Genomic DNA, 23,687 nt, shown 5'->3' with positions numbered 1-23,687 from the left:
CTAGAACTAGGAGGTCAGGTCATGTCATAGTGGCAAGTCGCTTCACAATTACCCAGAGGGCTTGTAAAACTAGGTAATGTGGGGTGGAATGTTATAGATTGGTATCAGAGCTTCTAGGTTCAAACTCTTGGACTAGATGGTAGGATGTGATTGTTATGCATGCATGTCATTCATATGCATGCATATATCGTGCTAATCTAGATTGATTGTGCAGAAGAGATAACTTCCCCTGAACTTCTCTGAGGTATGTTTGATTATGTTTATATTTGGTTTACGTGACATGATATGTTTACATGAAGAAGAATATCACAGATGACAAGTAGAATGGTGGATTACAGTCCACATGATTCTCCTTATAGATCAATCAAGAAGCATGGGGAAGAGTATTCTCCTGACATAGCAAATACCTTTAGAAGTTTAAAGGAAGAAATCAAAAGTTGCAAGGTAGATAATAATAAGATAATTCACTCATAGGAAAGGATTTCCAAGGCTCAGGAAAAGAAATTCGATGTCAATGCAATGATCCTTCAAAAATTATCAAATTTTCAAAGACACAGACAACCAAGGATTAGAAATGGATAGGAAGAAAGGACTAAAGGGGCGTATGGTATAAGGTTTCATGGAGGACATAGGTGGGACAAGGATTACATAGTCATAGGTGGTAGATGGATGGATACACCTAATAGGAGAGGTAGTGGTTATGGGTTATATTCTAGTTCTAGTTCAGAGAGACATCATGGTCATCATCGCTATCATCCTGATAGGAGGAGTGAGAGGGGATACTTTCCAGATGAGTTCAACGAATCCAAACCTCCTACATTCTATGGAGAGTTGAAGAAACTCGAAGATGCAAAAGCATGGTTGCTTGAGATGAAGAAGTTCTTCGATTTGCATGACTATACATAAAACATGAAGGCCAGGATAGTTGTCTTTAGTGTCAAGGGAAACACAAATATTTGGTGGGAAGATGTGAAGTGTGTCAGAGGCATCAAGAGAGAGGATTTGAGTTTGCATGAGTTCAAAAGAATATTCAAGAAGAAGTAATCGTCTGAGAGATACTATGATGGTAAGGTTGAGTTCTACAAATTGAAGATGGAGTTTATGATAGATGAAGAGTATGCGAATAAATTTCTCTAGTTGTTGAGGTATGTGTCTTACCTCAAAGATGAGAAGATGATGGTTCAAAGATTCATCAGTGGATTGTCATTAGCATTCGAGGATCAAATTAATTATGATGAGCCTTAGTTATTGGAGGAAGTAATTGGGAGCTTAAATCAATGTTATAAGAAGTCGAAGTTCAAGGCTGAGCCTAAGCGTGAATAGAAAGGCAATGACAATACCAGAGGAAAATGGCCTCTGAAGTGGGAAATACCTCTGGATGCAAGTGACAAAGAAAATGTGGCCCCTTAAAAAAAACAGTACAACAGAGAAGGGACATGGATCTCATCCTTGAGAGCAGCAGAATAAAGGTAGTGGCAAGGAACCATTGCAATGTTAGATTTGTGGAAAGATCACCATAAGAAATATTGTTTATTGTACCAAGGTGGTAGACCTCATATCCATAGTTCTCAGGAGACAAGGACAATTGGGGATGTTGGACAGAACATTCCTTATATTTATGCAGCATTTGCTAAAAAGCAGGAAAATCACTAGGCATCCATTATTGAGATGGAAGGTAAGATATCTGATCGATTTGTTTCCATTTTGATTGATCCAGGATCTAATTATAGTTATGTTAATCTTGACTTGATGCAAATTCTTGGTTGGTGTAGTAGGATACAGGTACTGATAAAAGAGTTCATCATTAGGTGAGAACTTGTGCATTTGAGATGAATGGTATGCCTACATAAACACATCTAAATGTGCTTCCTTTGGTTTTGTACAATATGATTTTGGCTATGGATTAGTTGTACCTTCACAGGACTAAGGTAGATTATTATGAAAATGATATTGAGTTCTTAAATGATGATGGAGAGAATAGAATCTTGCAGGCTCAGAAGAAACCTACATCGATGAGAATGTTTACAACTATGTAGACTAAGCGCAGTTGTAGGAAAGGGTGTGTATTATTTGCAATGCATGTTTCTAGTGACAAGGGGAAGGATGTTGAGGATGTTGAAGTTATAAATAGGTATCTAGTTTTGCATCAATTTTAATATGTATTTCTACCAGAGATTTCAGCATTACTACCTCATAGGGATGTGTACTCTTCTATTGACTTGGTACCAAGAGAAGCACCAGCATCAATGGAACCTTACAAGATAAGCACTCCAGAGTTAGTGGAATTTAATTTACAGCTTAAGGAAATGCTTGATAAAGAATACATTAAGCCAAGTGCATCACCTTGGGGTGCACCAATGTTGTTTGTAAAGAAGAAAGGTGGTACTCTCAGGTTGTGCATTTACTACAAGAAGTTGAAAAAGGTGACGATGAAGAAAAGGTACCCTTTGTCACAAATTGATGACTTATTTGATTGATTGAAGGCACAAACAATGTTCTCAAAGATTGAATTGAGATCATTATATCATCAAGTATGAATCAAATAAGAGTGCATATATAATACTGCATTATGTATGAGGTATGGGCATTATGAGATCATAGTGGTTCCTTTTGATCTTAATAATTCTCCATCTACTTTCATGTGTTTAATGAATAATGTCTTGTGCCCTTATCTACACAAGTTTGTGATAGTATTCATTGATGACATATTGATATATTCTAAGAATGAGGAAGAGCATGCAGAACACCTGGCAATGGTATTGAGATTGCTAAGAGAATATCAGTTGTATGACAAGCTTAGTAAGTGTAGTTTCTAGTTCATTACTTGGGACATGTTGTTTCCAAAGAAGGTATAGCAGTGGACCCAGAAAATATCAGAGCTATCATGGAGTGGGCAGCTCCTAGGAATGTTGATGAGATTAGAACATTAATGGGACTAGCAAGTTATTACAAGTGGTTCATCATGAAATTCTCATAGATTACCTTTCTTATTACATCCTTGCAGCGAAGAGGGAAGAAATTTGAATGGACTTAGGATTGTGCAGCTAGTCTTGAGTAGTTGAAGAATTTTCTTACAAAAGCTCCAATTTTGAAGATTGCAAATCCAAATAAAGAGTTTATAGTTTGTATAGATGATTGCAAGAGAGGACTTAGTGGATTGTTGATTCACGAAGGATAGGTGGTAGGCTATGATTCAAGGAAGTTGAATGAGCATGATCATAACTATGTGATGCTTGATCTTGAGTTGGTAGCTATCATTCATGCATTGCAAATGTGGAGACATTATATTCTTGGTAGGCAGTTTATTATGATGAATGATCATAATGGACTGAGGTAGTTGTTTTATGAACCTAATATGAATGTCAAGAAAGCTATATGGTTGGCTACTCTCAGTGAGTTTTCCTTCTAGATCAATTACGTCAAGGGAAAGGGAAATAAGGTTGCATATGCTCTTAATATGAGAGTGTGGGTGAATCATATCACAACAATGAGTTCTTATGGGACAGACTTGCAAGTGTGGATCTTGTAGGAAGGATAACATGATGACTAGTATCAGTAGTTGAGGCAAACTTTATAGAAATAGGGTGAAGGGGATAGGGATGAGGAGTATCATCTCACATCAAATGGCTTAATCATATTCAGGAATAGGACTTATGTACCAGATGACATTGAGTTGAAGAAGCTTATCTTGAGGGAGTTTCATGTTAAGTCGTATTTAGGTCACCCCGGATATCATAAGGCATTGACAACATTTAAGAAATTATATCATTGGCTAAACTTCATGAAAGAGGTGGTTGAGTTTGTTCCTAGATGTTTGGATTGTCAACATGTAAAAGTAGTGTAAGAATCTAGGTGGTTTTATTATAGTTGATTATGATTCCATAGTGGAAATGGGAAGTCATTTCCATGGACTTCACTACAATTTTTCCGATGAGATTGAGTCAACATAATTCCATCATGGATGTGGTGGATAGGTTGAGTAAGGTGGCTCACTTAATTGCAATTAAGTCTATGAATTCATCTACTCAGGTAGCTTAGATTTTCATAGGGAGATAGTCAGATTACATGGTGTTCCCAAGAATATCATATCAGACAGAGATGCCAAGTTCACTTCCAGGTTTTGGAAAGAGTTGTTTGCAGGTTTGGGGATAGAGTTTGCTTTCGATACATCTTATCATCCACATAAAAATGGACAAATAGATAGGATTAATAGGATTCTTGAGGTCATGTTGAGGATGCACATCATGCCTCAATAGAGGAAGTGGGAGGAGTATTTTCCACTGGTAGAATTTGCATATAACAATGGGTATCAGGACTCCTTGAAGATGAGTCCATTTGAGGTTCTTTAACGGCATAGTTGTAATACTCCTATTAGATGGAGTGATCCAGTGAACAGGTTGTTGATTAGGCATGACATGTTAGCAGAGATGGAACATGAAATGTAGGCAATTAAGAGGAATTTAAAGAAAGCATAGGATAGGAAGAAGAGTTATGCATATCAACACAAGGTATTTAAGGAGTTTCAGGATGGAGAACATGTGTACTTGCGCATCAAGCCCAAGAGGAGATCCTTGAGGATTGGATCATCTGCCAAGCTGGAACCTCAGTATTGTAAGCCTTTTGAGATCCTTGAGAGGATTGGACAAGTGGCCTACAAACTTGCACTACCTCCAACAGTGAAATTCCATGGTATTTTCCATGTTTCATTGCTTAAGAGATATGTGTAGGATGTTGATCATGTGATTGACTGGTCTGTATTATAGGTGGAAGCTATTAGTGTCAGTCAGTTTAGCCTGTCACCAGTGATCAAATATTCTCTTACAAGGTGTTGTTAGGTTGTCAAGCCAAATTTTTGTCATTTCAAAGAATCTTCAAATAAAAATTTGGTCACTAGTTATTATGTCTATGTCACTGTTGCTACCTTCACTTACTCATGGTCTTCATCACTAATCATGGTCATTGTCTTCTTCGAGGTATCATATCTTCATTTAAGTGTCTCGGGTCGTGAAATGGTTAAATTCCTCATTTTAGGTCATGGTCTAGGCTTTTACTCCATGTGTCGTCATGATACCATATGTCAAAACAAAACATGTTCATCATGTGATTCAGTGGATAAATGGAGTTAGCAGCTTAGGGAAGTCAAAATAAAGGTAAAGGTAACATTTAATTTCAAATAAGACAATGTTGCAGTACACTACCTCGCCTCATCATTCCTAATATGGACATGTTTGCTTCAAAATATTTTTCTGACCCAATGGAGTAATTTTACAAAAGTGAAAGAGGTTTGTGTCCATTATAGTCCAAGGAACAAAAACATCCTTCATTTTATGCACAGGTGTTATGATTTGAAATAAATGCCCAAAATACACTTGTTACGAGATAGTTGTTTCACTTCTAGACAACATGACTTCAAGATAGTTTTTTAGGGGTTTGGAGCAGGTTTTGTCAGTGATTGAGGCCTATATTGTGTAGAAGAAATTTTAAGATTTCCAATGGTACCTGCAAATTTTGATTTGGATCAATTAAAGGCATCAAAAAGTAATTTGCAAGTTGATGCTACGTTCTTGTTAGAGAAACCCTAAGTTTTTTTAGTGACCATGGGAAAATCAATGTTTCTCCCTCATGGAGTGTCCAAATTACATGCTTGAGGTGTCCATCGTATAGCAGACTTCAAGACCTTTCCAACAAGATGTAAAGCTATAAATTCGGAGAAGTTTAAGGCCTCCAAAAGTTGTTTGGAAGGTGGTACTGCGCTTCTGTGAACTGCACTGTGCTTTGGCATTGCGTGTAGGAACACTGGGTTGTGCACAGGACAGAGTGCCCAGAAATCCTTCAAAACTCTCCCAAATCTCAATTTTTCACTTGCAAGATTCATTTTATTGACTTATAAGCCAAGGGACAAGTAAGTACACCATCATTATCCCTCTTTTTATTTTCCAAATTCATCTCATGTCAATGATTCTTCAAGTTAGGGTTTGTAGTGAAATTTGCATGGGAAATGATAGGGTGAAAATGGCCATCTTTATTTTTGGTTTCTAAAACATGTAAAATGGTTTCCTACACCTACATACATGTTTAATAAACCATTTTAACCACTAAATTCACCTCAAAACAAATTTTTACCCCTCAAAAAGTAAAACCCTAGCTCATTCCTAGAGGTTTTCGGGCATTTTTCATTACAAACCTTGTTTTTCCTCCTTGCAAGTAGATCACTCTTCCACTGTTTCTTCACTCATTTTCATCAGCTTCCAAAGTTCATATCCACCTTTTTCAAACCTCCTCTATCATTTTGTCACAATCCACCTTCACATCACTTCATTTCCATTCATACCTCATAGTTTATTTTTCATTCAAATGGAGGTGGGGTCCTCTAGCAAATCAGTGGAGAAGACTCCCCTATCCAAACCTGAGGTGACAAAATTGTATAGGAAAGGGCAGAGTCTTGTGTTTTCTTCTCACAAAGAGAAAGGGTCCAAGCCTTCTTCATCGACAAAGTAGGAATTGACAACAAAGGATAGAGACACAATTTAACATGAGTTTGAACTAATTGATCCAGAGACTAAGGATCAGACCATAAACATGAGACAGACTATCAGAGACAAGGACTACCAAATCAAGGAGCTGGCGATCAATTTGGAAAGGGAAAAGTATGTTATATCATTCCTTGAACAGGAAAACGGACAACTCAAAGCAAAGGAGTTGATCCTAGAAAAGGAAAAAGCCAAGTTAATGCAGCAAGTTGGTAAAGGCAAGGAGATCATGAAATCAAGCGAGCCTGAAGCATCATAGGTGAGAGGAAAAAGGAAAATACCAAGAACAAGAGGCCTCAAGAAAGCTTTTCAAGAGGAGCAAGAACACATTCTATTGAATGAAGACCTAGACCTAGAGGATAGGATCGCCCTAGAGGTTCATCAAGATAAGGAATATTGGCTCAATACAGTGAATGAACATTTGGAGAAGCTCCTTGAGAAGGCAAACAAAGACACTCAGTTGGCTAGACACATGGCGCACCACTACCAAGCTCAAAACTTGATTGCCAATGTCAAGGTAAAGCAACTTGAAAACAAGCTCAAGGGGGCCACAAAAGTCCAAAAGGATAAGGGAAACTTAGAGATTCTTGTTGAGGAATCCATGAAGCTAGAATAAACATAATTTTAAACATTCCCTCCAATTTTGAGCAAATTCTGAGCATTGTGAGTTTTTTTAGAATTTTTTGTCTAAGTTCAAAAATTCAGCTACTCCAGAAGTGCAGCGCCTTGGCGCTAAGATTTTTCCTCATGCATCCAATTGAGGAAAGGTATACATTTTTGGAAATTTCTTTCCATTCTCTAAAAACCCATTTGCCTAGATTTTGGAGAGGTGGCTTAGTTTTGGATAAAAATGCAAAAAAGTTGCAAAAAATTAGCATTCTAGACCATCTTTTGACAGGCGTTGCGCTTCTAGAGTGACCTTCGGAGAATGAATATTTGAAAGACTTCCCATGCTCCAAATTCATAAATTCAAACTGTTCTTCTCAAAAATTAGCTCAAAGTTGGCGCTACGCTTTTGCATTTTTTGTGTTTTTATTTGGAAAATTTCACTATGTAAAATTTCCAGTTTCTAGTCTAACTTGGTCAAAGTCAAAATTTTCTATGTAATGGCACTAGTTTCGAGGCTAAGTGATGTAGGAATGAATAAATGCACATCATAGGTTTTTTTTGTATGTTTATTAGGCCTCATAAAAGAAGCAAACTCATAAACAAACTCTTCATGAAGTGTTTGAGTTTCACCTTCTCACTCTCACTTGTTGGTTGAGAGAATCTTGGAGTCAGTTCCTCCACCAAGGAATTCGACTCTTGATGGTGGGCAAGTGGTTAAGGAGAGTCTATATGTATCATTTCTCCTCAGGAGAAGAGAGTTGAAATTTTTGTGAAGGCGGCTTGCATTGTCATCATCTTTCAGCTAATACAGATACAGGTTGCAGCTATTTTCAAGGAACTCTAGCCCAGTGATTTCATGGTTCTTGTACTTCATTATTTTTGTTTTTGCATGGTCTAAACATCTTCATCTACATTATATCTCTTATTTCTATGAATACCTTGTGATAAAATACTCAACATTCTTGTTTTTCAAGCTTTGTTATCTAGTTTTCATAGTTATGTGTTTTGTCTTCGTAAGCTAATGAAATCATGTGTATTTATGCTCATTAGTTTCTTCCACACTACATACTCCATACTACACTAACAAATACTCAAATTACACCTGGTTTTTGACATCTAGCTCCTTCTTATGTTTTCTCCTGCATTTCCACAGCCTAGACTTACTTGTGGCTCCAAACCTAAGTTCAACAAATCCTTAAAAAACCAAATTTTCACAAACAAATACACATATCTAGCCTAAAATTCATTTCCTTTAGAGTCATATCACTGATAAGAGACTTAAATAGATCCCTCTTATGCTCAGTAGGGCTAGCTACTGAGCTGAAGTGGTTTGAGGTTACCCTTGTCGATTTCCTTTTCAGCGTAGGAGATTGTAAGGACTAACATTTTTGATGTCGTTTCCGAGGAATGAAAGATCATATCTTCTCTGGAAAGAACGACAAGGATCAAATCTGATTGTTGATTGTGAACAGTGATCAGACACAAGAAAGGTTGTGCATATTTCACCTAGCAACTCCAGTGTCGAAGAATCCAAAGGTTCAAAAATTTCATGGCGACTCCACTGTTCAAAAACTGATAGTTTTAAGAACTTCTTGGTGTCTTAATTATTTTCAAGATGGATTTAACTACTCAAAGGTATGCTACTATGAATCGAGCTCATATTCCTGGTTTTTTGAATTGAATTCCTTACATAGATTGGCAAACTAATTTGCCCAAATTCATAGATGGAAACAAGGATGAGGCTATTCTGCATCTAATCAAATTTCATTGGCATATACATAAGCTCAGGATTAAGTTTCATGAGGATTGTTTGACGAAAATGTTTATGGCTACTCTAGAAGGAAAATCAAGATCATGGTATGAAGGTTTGAAGCCATGTAGCTTATTCTCTCTTAAATAATTCCACATAACATTCTTTGAGTTTTATGGAAAATATCATCATTAATTCTTATTGTTTGAAGATTGTTGTGAATCCCTTGAAAACTTCATTCAATACCTTGAAGAAACTTTTGGTGATGAAGAATGTCTAGATTATGAGATCATAGAGGCCCTTTATGAATATTCTTCCCAACAAAAAATAATAGAGATTAGCTGCTTTGACACAAAAGATCATTCACAACAAACATCAACTTTTTCTTTGCTTGAAGATGGAACAGATCTGCATCCTAACAGTCAAGAATAAATTGGTCTAAGTGAGAATTCTGAAATTGCATGTATAGAAAACTTACGTAGTGAACCATCTAATGACAATGATCATCTACTTTTGCAAGGAAATAGTGAACAAGAAGTTGTTTTCCTTGATTCTTGTGGCAGTCAAATTGATATTCTTCCTGTTGAAGCACATGAGGAATCAAATATACCTGAAGTGGTTGCTACATTTAAAGTTTTCCATGACCATCCAAAACCATGTCTTTTGGATGAGAGGCATGAAGATAGTCGTTCACTTGTTATTTTAGAGTGTTCTTTCTCTAGGTTTTATTTCAAGATCAGGTTTATGAAGACCAAGATGAGGTTTCTGATGAAATGTATGAACAAGGATCTCTAGACACTCACCACTCATATGTCTCTCCAGCTCATCCATTTTCTAAAGCACTATTTCAAGGGCAGATTCATGCAAATCATAATTTTAAATTGGCATGTGTGAAGGTTTCATACAATGTAATTATGGCAGAGAATAATCATCAAACATTACAAGCAGATTATGAAGAGGAGAGAAGTGATAAAGAAGAGGTTGTTTTAGAGCCACTTGCACATGATGATCTTCCTCCAGATTTAGAAAACGAAGAGTGTGCTTGTATTTCTTCTAACTTTCAAGATATCCTAATGTTCCAGATTATTATAGACCCTATTGCCAATTTGTTGCAGCCATCTAGAAAGATGAATTTTCTTCTATTAATGGATCATGAGCACATGTTTAGTGGAAACTCGGATTTCCCTAGCTTTTGTTTGTTCTACCTGCTCAAGAAAATTACAAACATAATTCAAGTAAGTAGCCACTTGTTAGATAGGTTACACTGGAGGGATCATTACACATAATTGTATATACATATTCAGCAGGTGGGTGGTTATCATCAAGATTTGAAGGCCAAGGTGAAGGCCCTAAGATCCTGATGGTCTGTTGCCATAAGTAAGTTTAGTCAGTATGTTTTTTATAGTCAAGACAGTCAGTTAGTCAGTCAGCTTTCAGTTTGAGTTTAGTCGTTGCGTTATGATTCCATGCCCAATGGATAACGCTACTTGGTCTATGGTGTTCTTGACACCTTCAAGGAGCTAACATCCCTAGTTGGAGCCAATGTTAGTGTCAGCCAGTTCAACCTATCACTAGTGATCAAATATTCTCTTACAAGGTGTTGTTAGGGTTTCAAGTCAATTTTTTGTCATTTTAGTGAATCTTCAAAAAAAAATTGGTCACTGGTTATTGTGTCTATGTCGCTGCTGCTCCCTTCACTTACTCATGGTCTTCATCACTCATCATGGTCATTATCTTCTTCGAGGTATCATATCTTCATTTAAGTATCTTGGGTCATGAAATGGTTAAATTCCTCATTTTAGGTCATGGTCTAGGGTTTCACTCCATGTGTCGTCATATGTATCAAAGAAAAAGGAAATAACACAAATGAGACTCAATTTAAATATGTTTGTACTACTCATTTCGTTGTAATGCAGGTTAAGAATGCAGATAAGTAGAAGAAGATAGAAGTTTGGAGATAAGGATCATGAAAACCACGACACGTTTGTCTGAAGGAAACAATTTTCCAGCATAGTGTATTATTTTACTTTCAAGTTCCATGCTATAAAATGAGAAGCTTAAAATTAACCATGAAAAGGAGAATATGGAATAGTTAAGAGATGAGGGTATTGTTTCTTTTTTTGTGTAAACTTTAATAATGAATGTGTAACAGGGTGTGAGAATCAAAAAGTATTTTGAGGATCAGTTACAAAAATACCAAACTGATATATAACAAAAAATATTCTTTTTATGCACCAACAAAGTCTAGTTGTTTTTTTATCCAAAACGAATGGCCTCAAGAGCTCCCATGGACTTATTAGGGTTTAGAATTAAAAAACTAAACATAAAAAAATTTCTTCAAAACTAACTACATTTTATGAAATGAGTGAAATATCATAGCAAGATTAAGGAGAGTGATTGTATTAATAATAAAACAATGTATGAAACCCTGTCTCATAATATAATGCATACAACATTGATACTCATTTTTGGGACAAAGTACAAAATACTACTTTTGTAATCATACTGAGGGCTCTAGTAAAATGTCAGGTATATGTACCCAAGGAGGCCCTCAAAGGCTTCAACCTTTGGTGCACATTAGCCACATTTAGGGTGGTTATAAAATCCTCCTCCCACATTTACCAAAGTTCACCGATCTACGAGGGTAAAAATGTGACGAAGAGTTACTATGATATGATTCAACCTCCTAAGTACATTTAAGGAATTGGAATCAACAAACCAAAACTTTAATGACCTTCCTCAGGAGCTACAGGACCCCCTAGAGCTAAACCACCACTCCAAATTCCCAAAACTTTAGCCAGATTTCTTTTTCACTGACCTGAACTCCTAGTTGCATGCACAATCATGAATACATGTGACTTTAAGCCTCCATTCGAATGCTTAATCTTGCAAGCTAGGGACTACAGTCCCAATTTCCTAGTTTTGTGCCTGCAACCACAAAATTTGTGCCACCTTTTCAGGACTAGACTCCATATCACTACACAAAACTTGATGAAACTTTCCAAAAAAATAAATGACATAAATACAAATCCTCCAACACAAAATCCTTTTAATCATTGAGGCCTCTATTTTCCTTCAATTTCCTCCTCACATGCAACCTGTGACACTTCACCTTCCTTTTCTCATATTTTCCATTTTTTCATAAATAAATGCCAATTAATGCCTCTTTGCCTTTTCAAAGCCTTTTCCAATTTCCCCTTAGCCATAACAAACCAAATGAACACCCACCAGGATGTTTTTCCCAACATTCAGCTTGGCCTACATGTCCCATGACCTTGGTTTTATTTTACCTTTATTAACTTTATTACATGAACTCTTAACCTAGGGCTATAAAAAACCCCTCCCCCTCAAGGGAACACCATCCTCGGTGTTCTATGACACCTACAACTAGAAAAATCATTGAAGACCAAAAACAGACTACCCATGGAGCTTTATAACTTATCTTGATGTAGTATTTACAATGAACAACTAGGTGAAAAGAAAATCCAACATGAAAAGCATGACAACATAACAACCATATCGCTTATTGGAGCTTTATGACATGACTCGTTGCGGTATTTATAATAACAACCATACATAACTATAAACATATACCAAAACTCCCTTACCTTAGCCGGAAAATAATGAAGGATACATAGCCCACATCTGATTAGTCATATCCCAAGTAGCTTCATCGAGCCCAAAGTGCTTCCACTACACTTTAACATGCTCGATTTCTCGATTTTGAAGCATGAGCATATTTTCTTGCAAAATGCACCAAGGTTCTAGCTGGAATTCTCCTTCTTATTCCACTTGTAAAACAGACCAATTAAGCACATGATCAACATCTTTCACATATTTCTTAAGCAATGAAACATGGAAAACATCATGGACTTTCATTGTCAAATTAAATGCAAGTTTGTAGGTCACTAGTCCAATCCTCTCAAGGATCTCGAAAGGCCTGCAATACCAAGGTGTCGATTTCGCACATGACCCAATCCTTAAGAAGCTCTTCTTGGGCTTAATGCATAAGTACACATGCTCCTAAACCTGAAACTCCTTAAATTCCATGTGTTGATCTACATAACTCTTCTATTTATCCTGTATGTTTTAACCCTATACATAACTTACCTGCAAATGAATTCTTAAAACATAGAAAATATACAATGGCGAGAAATACAAAATAAATACACAGATATTTTCCCCTGGACCCCAAAACAGGGACTACCAAATTGATTTTTCATTAGTTTCTTTTAATTTTACAACACATATATATAAATGTTGAAGCATTCATAAACTCCAATCCGTCAACCCTAGAATAGAACATAATCGTAGTTCCCTTGACTGTATCTACAAGATATCATGGGCAGAAAACCATCATGCCCAATACCATCTGCAAAACCATTGCACAAAACCATAGGTAGGTCCATCCACCTAATATAGGCCCAAAAAAATTCTCGGGGCATTGCCCCAGACCCCGTGTAGGGGGCCTACCACCCCCTTGCAAACCCCCCAACAAGGGGGGTTGTGCCCAACATATCCTATGTTTCCTTTAAATTCTTCTTAATGACCTGCATTTCATGTTCCATCTCTGCCAACATGTCGGTTTAATTAATACCCTATTCACTGGATCACTCCAACTGATGGGAATATTAAAAATCTTCCCATAAAGTGCCTCAAACGGACTCATCCTTGGTGACTCCTGATAACCATTGTTGTAAGCAAACTCAACCAGTGGAAGATACTCTGCTCACTTTCGCTACTAATTCATAACATATATTCTCAACATGTCCTCCAGAATCCTGTTAACTCTCTATTTTTATCCATCTATCTATGGATGATAAGTTGTGCTAAATGCCAACTTTGTACCCAAACCTGCAAATAAATCTTTCCAAAATCTCGAAGTGAAATTGGCATCTCTGATAGATACAATCTTCTTAGGAATCTTCTTAGTAATCTCACTATCTCCCTGGTGAAGAATTGTGCTACCTCACTTATTGAATAAGTAGGCTTGACCATTATGAAGTGAGCTACCATGGTTAACCTATCAACCACAACCATGATAGAATCATGTTTTCTATATGTCCTCATAAAACCTGTGATGAAATCCATGGAAATGACCTCCCATTTCCACTTTGGAATTGGAATCGGTTGTAGTAAATCACCCAGATGCTTGCACTCTGCCTTTACCTATTGACAACCCAAGCACCTTGCAATGAGCTCAACCACCTCTTTCTTCATATTCAACCAATGGTAGAGCTTCTTCATTGTTGTCAATGTTTTTTGATATCGCGGGTGACCTAAATACAGTTTTACATGAAATTCCTGCAAGATAAGCATCTTGAGCTCGCTATTATCTAGCACATAGATCCTGTCCCTAAATCTCACCAAACCATATGTCATGAGATGATAGTATACATCTTGTTCACCTATACCCTGCTACTATAATATGTGCTTAAGCTCCATGTACTTTTCATCCTATTGTCCTACCTATAAGATTTGATCCTATAAATATGTCCCATATGAACTTATAGTTTCTATGTGATTTCCCTGCACTTCATCTACTAAAAGCATCTACAACCTTATTCTCTTTACCCTTAATGTACCTACTATCAAAGTCAAATTCACTAATTATAACTATCTACCTAGCTTTCCTAGCATTCAGATCAGGGTGGTCAACCAAGTATCTTAATCCGCTATGATCACTCATCAAGATGATTGATACCAACTCAATATCATGAAACACATAGCTTTTCTCATGCTCACTCAGTTTCCTTGACTTGTAGCATAACGCCTATCCCTCCTACCTCAAGATTCCACTAAATCCTCTTTTGCAAGAATTTGCACATACCAAAAACTCTTTATTTTGATCTTCAATATTAAGAACTATAGAATTTTTCAACAATTGTTTCAACTGCTCAAAACGCGCTACACATTCCTTTATCCATTTGAATTTCTTTCCTTTCCTCTGCAATGATGTAATAGGATAGGAAATTTGCAAGAAGTTCCTAGTAAACCTCCTGTAATAACTTGCTAATCACATGAATGATTTGACCTCATATACACTCTTAGGAGTTTCCCTTTCCATGATAGCTCTTATCTTTTATGAATCCATTGTTATGCCTTCCTTGGAAACAACATGTCCTAAGTAATGTACCTTTTCCTAAAATAAACTAAATTTACTAATCTTGGCATACAACTGATGCTCTCTTAGTAATCTCAATATTGTTTCTAAGTGTTCAACATGCTCTTCCTAATTCTTAGAATATATAAATATATCATAAATAAGTACAATCACAAACTTGTCCAGACAAGAAAGAAAAACATTATTCATCAAACACATGAAATTAGTTGGAGCATTAGTCAAACCAAAAGGAACCACAACAAAATCATAATGCCAAGACCTAGTCCAGAAAGCAATCTTGTAGATGTCCTCTTCTTTGATTTGTACCTTATTAGTGTCAGTCTTGTTTGCCTGTCACCAGTGATCAAATGTGCTTTTACTAAGCTTGTCAGGAATCTCAAAATCAAATTTTATCATGTCATTAGGTTTACAGAGTAAAACTAGTTAGTTGGTCTAGGAATGAGTTCGGTCCTTTGGGAAAGTCACTTATGCTGGTCACCTATCTCATTCACATGAAGGCGTTATAATAAAAGCAAGTTCTCCTCATATCAATCATCATCATCATCATTCCATTCAGTTTTAGGTTTTTCATTATGTCATTAGAGTCTTCAAGGTCCATTATTACCATGTGTAAATCCAGCATTGAATAAAGCATGACAAGCAACTCTTTGACATTAACTTGTTGATTTTTCACAATTTCTATCACGATTTCAGTTTGAAAGGCTCTAGAAGAAAAAGTTCAGTGCTCAAAAAGTGAAAATACAACCTAGGTTTCAGCCTCCTAAGGTGACTCTATTTTAAAAAGTGAAAAATTAGTTTTTCAAAGGTTTGTGGGTCCCATTTCTTTACAATAAGGAAATTAATTTGCCTATATAAACTAAAAAGCCCCGAGCTCATCTTATTTACCTCTTATTCCTCATTGTGCATTGATATCTCCCTTCCATTGGCGAGAAAAGCTCAATTTTCTAGGCAAAATTGGCAAAAAACCTCCAGCACTACGTTGTGCATGGGAGGCCAATGTTGCGCTCCCAGACACTATGCTACGCTTGGGCATTGTACTCCTATATACTACACTATGCTTGGGCCAGAGAAGCTAAAAATTGCCCAAACTCAACCAAATCAGATTTTTAAGCTTGCACATCCTTTTTCTTGCAATCCTATACTCATTTACAAGTAAGTATACCATCTTAATATACTTTTTAGTTTGCAAGATGAATTCAAAGCTAAGATTTCTTCATTAGGGTTTCTAGTGAGTTTGCCATGAAATGATGATAGGGTTGATGATGTTCATTTATGTAGGTTTTAACCCCATATAGAAATTACCTGCATACGAATTCTAAAACACAGAAAATAAACAATGCGAGATCATAACACATATACACGGAGATTTTCCCCTGGATCCCAAAACCAGGACTACCAGCTTGATTTTTCATTATGTTCCTTTCAATGTTATAATACATATTTATACATGTCGATGCATCCAATACCATGGACCGAAAAACCATCACATCCAATACCATGAACCAAAAACCATCGCATCCAAAAAACATGTGCGAAAATCATGCACAAAACCATAGGTGGGTCTGCCCAACCTAACATAGGGTCCAAAACCAAAATTTTCTGGGCCGCTGCCCCAGGCCCCATAAAGTGGGGTTACAAGTACACCTCAAACCCCCTCTGACCCCCCCCCCCAATACACAATCGCCACAACGAAGGGGGGCTCCACCGCCCTTCTAAGCCCTTGGTTAACTACGTGGGCTAGTCGTGGAAAGAATATAACACAACCAAACAATTTAGTTTTTATGATTTTAAACATGTAAAACCTCATCCTACACCTCTACACATGTTTAATATGCTACATGAACCAACTTCAAAACATTAAATTACTTCACTAAAAATGAAACCCTAGCTCATTCCTATGGGATTTGGATAGTTTTCCTTAAAACCCTGTTTTTCCCCTTCCACAAATACATCATTCCTTCATTTCACTTCCTTTCATCTTCATAAGTTGTTCATAGTTCATATTCACCTCCTAAAAATTCCCCTTGCCATGTTTGAACTCCACCTACCCTTCATTTCATTTTCCACTCGTCCCTCACTGTTTTTTCTCATTTTCCGACTACTAGGATTTCTGTCACCATGGAATGAGACTCTTCACTTGAGAGGAAGAAACATCACAAGGGAGGAAAATTTCTTAGATATGAACCCTCAAACTACAATGAGGTCACTTCATCACCCTTTATCAAATAGTGCTTCGAAGATGTGAATTGCTTATATTTTTGCAAAAGGGTGTGTGAAGTGGGTTTCCATCAGCAGTTGACAAATTGGGTTGCTACTCATTTGAAAGGAGAAAGTGTCATTATTGTTGGTGTTGAATTCACATTTTCAGTGGCCTCTATTTCACTTGCTACATGGCTACCAGATCACAATGAATATTAGTTCAAGGGGATGAACTTAGATCTTGAACATTATAGACCTTTCTTGAAAACACCATACAAGGAAAAACATGCTCATATCATACCTTTCAGGTACCTGTTGGAGAAGTATGCTCCCTTGATGAAAGTTGTCATGAAATTCTTCACATGTGAAGGAATATTCTCTAGACTATAAGCCTATCACATTTGGCTTCTAATGCACTTTACAACTCAGAAACCACTCAATATGTGTAACTATCTATGTAGGAGCCTTACCAAGATGTCAGAGAGGATACAAATGAAGAACAAAGAACACTATCCTGGTCTATTTCATCATAGTCTAATCAATACTATAGTCCTTCATCAACTTGCAGAGAAGAGTATGACATGGGAATATTTCTTAGAGATAGATCTAAAATGGCATGAATCCAATGTGGCAGCTTAGCCTTCTAGCATGCCAACACAGCAAATGGAAATTGTGTCTTTTAGAAAATCAGAGGAAATTCCTAAAGCACCTAAACTTGAGCAAACCACGGACCATCAATACAGGATAAGGACTTGGTTGAGCATGAGTTTGAGTTGGTTGACCTAGAGGAAAAAGGTTTCAAGCATGCAGAAGATGATTAGAGACAAATATTATTAGATCAAGGAACTCACAGTCAACATGGCAAGAGCAAGTTCATCATCTCATTCCTAGAATAGGAAAATAGTCAACTAAAGGCAAAACAATTGATCATGGAGAAAGAGAAAACCAAACTATTGCAGCAAGCCGACAAGGGAAAATCAGTCATGGAGACAAATGAGCTTGAAGGAATACAAGGAAAAGGTAAGAGAAATAGGCCAAGAACTAAAGGGCTTAAGAAGGCATTAGAGGAAGAAGAAAAACGCATCTTACTAAATGAGGAGCTAGACCTAGAGGATGGAATTTCTTTAAAGGTCAATCAAGACAAAGAGTAATGGTTAAACAGGGTCAATGACCATTTCGAGAAGCCTCTATACAAAGCTAGAAGAGACAATTAGCTTCTAAGGCACATGGCACACCATTACCAGGCTCAGAACATGATTTGTAATGTCAATGTCAAGCAGCTTGAAAACAAACTCAAAGAAGCCCAAAAGGACCAAAATGATAAAGGAAACTTGGAGATTCATGTTGAAGCATCCATGAGGGATTAACATGCCTATTTTACATCTCTTGACCAATTTTGAAGAAATTTTGATCATTTTTGGTTTTTTGCAAATTTTGGTGCCTTATTCAGAAAATTAACAGTCCCAGAAGCGCTGTGCTTTTTCCTCAAGAGATCAATTCAAAAAGAAAATAAATTTTTGGAAAGCCCTTGGCCTCCTCTCAAAACCCATTTCTTCAGATTTTCCAGAGGAGGCCTGAATTTTGAAAAAAATGAAAAAAAAGGGGGCCAAAACTCAGCTTTCTGGACCTCTTTTTGATAGGCGCTGTGCCCCTAGAGTGACCTTGGAATATTTGATTTTTGAAGGCCTTTCCATGGGTAATTTTCAAAAATTCAAGGTGTTATGGAAACTAGACTTGAAAGTATAATTGATCGTTCTCTCAAATATTCATTTGGACCTTAGGAAGGCACCTTAAAGTGGGCTCAAAGTCGGCATTGTGCTTCTACAATTTCCAGAGTTTTTTATTGTAAATTTCACTATGTAAATTTTCTAACTATCAGTTTGACTTGGTGAAAGTCAAAACTATTAATGTAATGGAACTTTTTTCGAGGTTATATGATGTAAGCATGAATAAATTTACACGATATGTTTTTTTTATGTTTAATAGGCCTCATTGAGGCAGCAAACTCCTAAACAAAGTCTCCAAGAAGTGTTTGAGTTTTACCTTCTCACTCTCACCTGTTGGTTGAGAGAATCTTGGAGTCAGTTCCACCACCTAGGTATCCGACTCTAGAAGGTGGAGAAGTGGGATAAGTGATTCTATATGTATCATTTCTCTTTTAGAGAGAAGGGCTGGACTTTTGTGGAGGAGGTTGGCATGTTTATGTTTTCTTCAGCTAATACAGAGGGAGTTGCATCTATTTTTTAAGAACTCTAGTCCAATGAGTGCATGGTGTTTGTTCTTCTTTCTATCAATTTTATAATGGTTAAATCATATTTCTCCACATGTTTTGTCTTCTTTCTATGGATTACCTTTTTTTTAAATAGAAATGATTCTTGATTTCAAGCTATGTTTATATGGTTTTCATAGTTGTGTTTATTTCTTCTAAAAGCTAATAAACTCATACTTTCATATGCTCATTAGTCTCTTCAAAACTTTCTATTATGTACTACATTAAAAATATTCCAAGTACACCATGGCCTTCTGATATCTAGCTCTTTTCTATATTTGTCTCTGCCTTCCTAAAGCCTAGACCTAATCACTGGCTCTAAACCCTAGTCCATCAAACCCTAAAATCTCAAATTCATCGAACACAAAAAATATGTATATCTAGCCTAAGAACTTGGTTCATTAAATATATCCATTGAAAAAAAATTGAGAGATCCATCTCTAGCACAGTAGGGCTAGCTACTGATGCTGAAAGTTGTTCAAGGTTACCCTTCTCGATCTCCTCCTCAGCATGGGAAATTTTAAGGGATAACATACCATATGATATTCTTATTTCAAATCAATCTTCAAGAACATTGTTTCTCCCTTCAACTGATCAAACAAGTAATCAATCCTCAGCAATGGAGACATGTTCTTGATGGTTACCTTGTTCAATTTCATATAATCAATGCATAATCTAAGAGTACCATCCTTCTTCTTCACAAACAATATCATTGCACCCTAAGGCGACATATTTGGCCTAATGTATCCTTGTCAAGTATTTCCTTCAACTACACCTTCAAGTCCACTAACTCTTGAGTGCTCATCCTGTAAGTTTCCTTTGATATTGGTGATGCCCCTAGTACCAACTCAATAGAAAAGTTCACTTCGCTATGAGGCGACAACTCTGAAACCTCTGCTAGGAATACATCCGGAAACTACTATAAAATTGGATACCTCTTCAAGACTTCTACATCCTCAACATCCTTACCTTTATCACTGGAAATATGCACTACAAATAACACACACCCTTTCCTGTGACTATGCTTTGCCTGCATAGTTGTGACCATTCTAACTAATGTTGCCTTCTTGTTACCCTGTAAGATTCTCTACTCTCCATTGTCATCTAAACACTCAATATACTTTTTATAACAATCCACATTATTCCTATGAAGATACCACCAACCCATGCCCATAAGCATATTATACGATCCCAATGGAAGTACATTCAGATGCGCTAATGTAGGCATACCATTCAACTCAAATGCACAAGATCTTACCCAATGATGAACTATTTTCTTAGTACCTATAGCCAACTGCACTAGTATCCTATAACCTGTAAACAACCAAACCTACAAACCTGTAAACTTGCAAACATGTAAAAAACCAAACCTACAAGCCTGCAAGCATAAGGTTTTGTTCTCTTTGGTTTCCACTTTCCCTTAGTCTTGTCATTCCCTTTCCAACCCTTCTTAGACTTTGTCTTATGCTTCGATTTCTCATAATAGTGCTTCAACTTTCCAGTGACTACTTCAAGTGACCGAGGCTCATCATACTCAATCTAATCCTTAAATGCTAATGGAAATCCAAAATCTTTGAACCCTGGCTTTCTCATTCTTAATATATAGCACATACCTCAACAACTCTGGGAACTTAGTCATATACTCCTCATATGTCATTGATCCTATATTCAACTCATATAACTCCTTGGCCTTATTTTCATGGTACCTTTATGACAAATAATTATTCCTAAAAAGTACGTTGAATTCATGCAAAGTTAACACCTTTTTCCTAATTTCTCTGACATGCTTCATATCTTCCCATGAGATGTCTCCTTTCCCTTTAAGGCTGAAAATATCTATCATGACCTTCATTTTCTCTCTATATTCATGCAACTCAAATAATTTCTTCATCCCAAGTAACCATGCTTCTGCATATTCCACTTTCTTCAACTCTCCATCAAATGTAGGCGGCTTGGCTTTCTTGAACTCATCCAGAAAATATCCTCTAACATTCATTCTGTAAGGATGATAGTGATGATGACCATGATACCTATCTGAACCAGAACTAGAGTAAAACCCATGTCCACTACCTCTCCTATCCAGTGTAACTGACAACCTGTCATCTCTAACTGTGTCATTCATAACTGACATGTTCCCAACATGAGACCTACTTCCATATGCCCCAAGTCCTATCCTCATGTCCATAATTAATTTGTGGTTGTCCATGTCACTGCATGTATGACAAACTATGAAGGATAATTGCATTGACCTCTACTTGTTTCTCATGTGCCTTTGCAAGTCTTTCCCGTGACTGAATAATCTTGTCATTGTCCTCCTTGCAACTTTTGTTCTCTTCGTTTAAACTCCTCATAGTGTTTTTTATGTGAGGGGAGTACTCATCTCATGTTTGCTCATCTAATCTGTAGGGAGAGTCTCATAAACTATAGTCCACCATTTTTCTAGTCATATTTGATCTCCTTTCTTCTGCAAGTATATCATGTCAGCTAAACCAAAATATACACATAATCAACATACCTCAGTAAATTTCAGGGGAGGTTATCTCATCTATAAAATCAACCAGATTAGTATGATACATGTATATACATAATCATATCAATATACCAACATCATCTCAATCATAATCCAAGTTACCATGCATGATGCCACAAACCATAGCACCAACTAGACATAATGCATGTAGAAAAACACATATACAATTGCCTTGCATGCATGACATACACATTTTTCTCAGTCAGTCCAAGTATAGAACCATGCTCTGATACCACCTTATAACCACCTCCTCCCACAATTACCCAAGTTGATTGTTATAGGGGTAAACATGTGATGAAATACTTACTATGATATGACCTAACCTCCTAAGTACATTTAAGGAAGTTGAATCGACAAATGGAAACTTTAATAACCTTCCTAAAGAGCTACAACAAGACCCCCTAGAGCTAAACCACCCCTCTAGGTGCCCCAAACCTAAGTCGGATTGCTTTTTCACTGACCTAAAACCCTAGTCACATGCACAAGCTTGCATTCATGCGACTATAGGCCTCTATTCACATGCATAAGCCTACAAGCCAGTGACTACAGTCTCAATCTCCTAGTTTTGTGCCTACAACTGTGAAATTTGTGCCACATTTTGAGGGCTAGACTCCAGATCACTACCCAGAACTTGATGAGACTTTCCAAAAACAATAAATGACATAAATACAAAGCCTCTAACACAAACTTGATCAATGACTTTACCTAACCAAGACTAACCATGACAGACATTTAGTCAAACACGTTAAGAAACATGTTATCTAAAGGTTATAAAATCACATTTGAACATAGAGGTCTCATACTTGTCTAAGAATCATCAAGAAGGTCCAATTCTCTTTCATGATTGCTTCAATAATAATCTATTAGGTAATGCATTCAATAACCATTCGTTTAACAATAAAAACATGTTTTTAAGGATCATAACTAAAATTTGTCATGAAACCATGCTTATAACCAACATATAACCAAAATAGTAACAATGATATAATAACCATCAAAGTGACATAATAACAAGTACATTTACTCATAAAATACAAGAAGAAATGAGCTCTTGTTAACATATGCAAATCCAACCAATTCAAGGACTTCCACGTACACCTAAACATACATTGGGCTGAACCAAATCTTTCTTTCAACTAATCACCCCCATGCCATATTCCAAGCATGAATGTGGGACTCAAAACAAAATAACTAGGCTTCCTCAAGCTTTACCGCATATTCCACCATCACTGGTTAAGGGATTTCTAGGCCCAAAGCAAGCACCTACCCAACTAGGATTTACCACAATCTTGCCATTACCGATCAAGGGATTTCTAGGCCCAAACAAAGAAAACATACACTACTAGGCTTTACCACAATCCCACCAAAACTGGTCAAGGGATCACTAAGCCCTAAACAAGCTTGGAAGCCTATGGATTTCTTCACCAATACCTTTAGAATTTTCCTACTCGACCCTCAGGCTTTATCACATATCTTGCCATTAACACCGTCAAGGGATTTCTATTCCTTGAATTTTCCTAAGATCACCTCAACCACTTCCAAAACCATCTGACAATCCAAATCTCAACCAAGTGCAAATACCCCCATCACACCTGGCTATCCGAAATGGAAAGGCAAGGTGAAACCACTATTTACACCCTGGAAAAAACAATGTCAATGACAGAAAGAGAACCAAA

This window comes from Pinus tabuliformis, chromosome 2_2 (assembly GCF_031772625.1).
Source record: "Pinus tabuliformis cultivar Carrire ecotype Pingquan chromosome 2_2, CPIR1, whole genome shotgun sequence".
NCBI lineage: Eukaryota > Viridiplantae > Streptophyta > Pinopsida > Pinales > Pinaceae > Pinus > Pinus tabuliformis.
The sequence above is the reverse complement of the archived record's forward strand: the minus strand, read 5'-3'. Positions refer to the sequence as shown.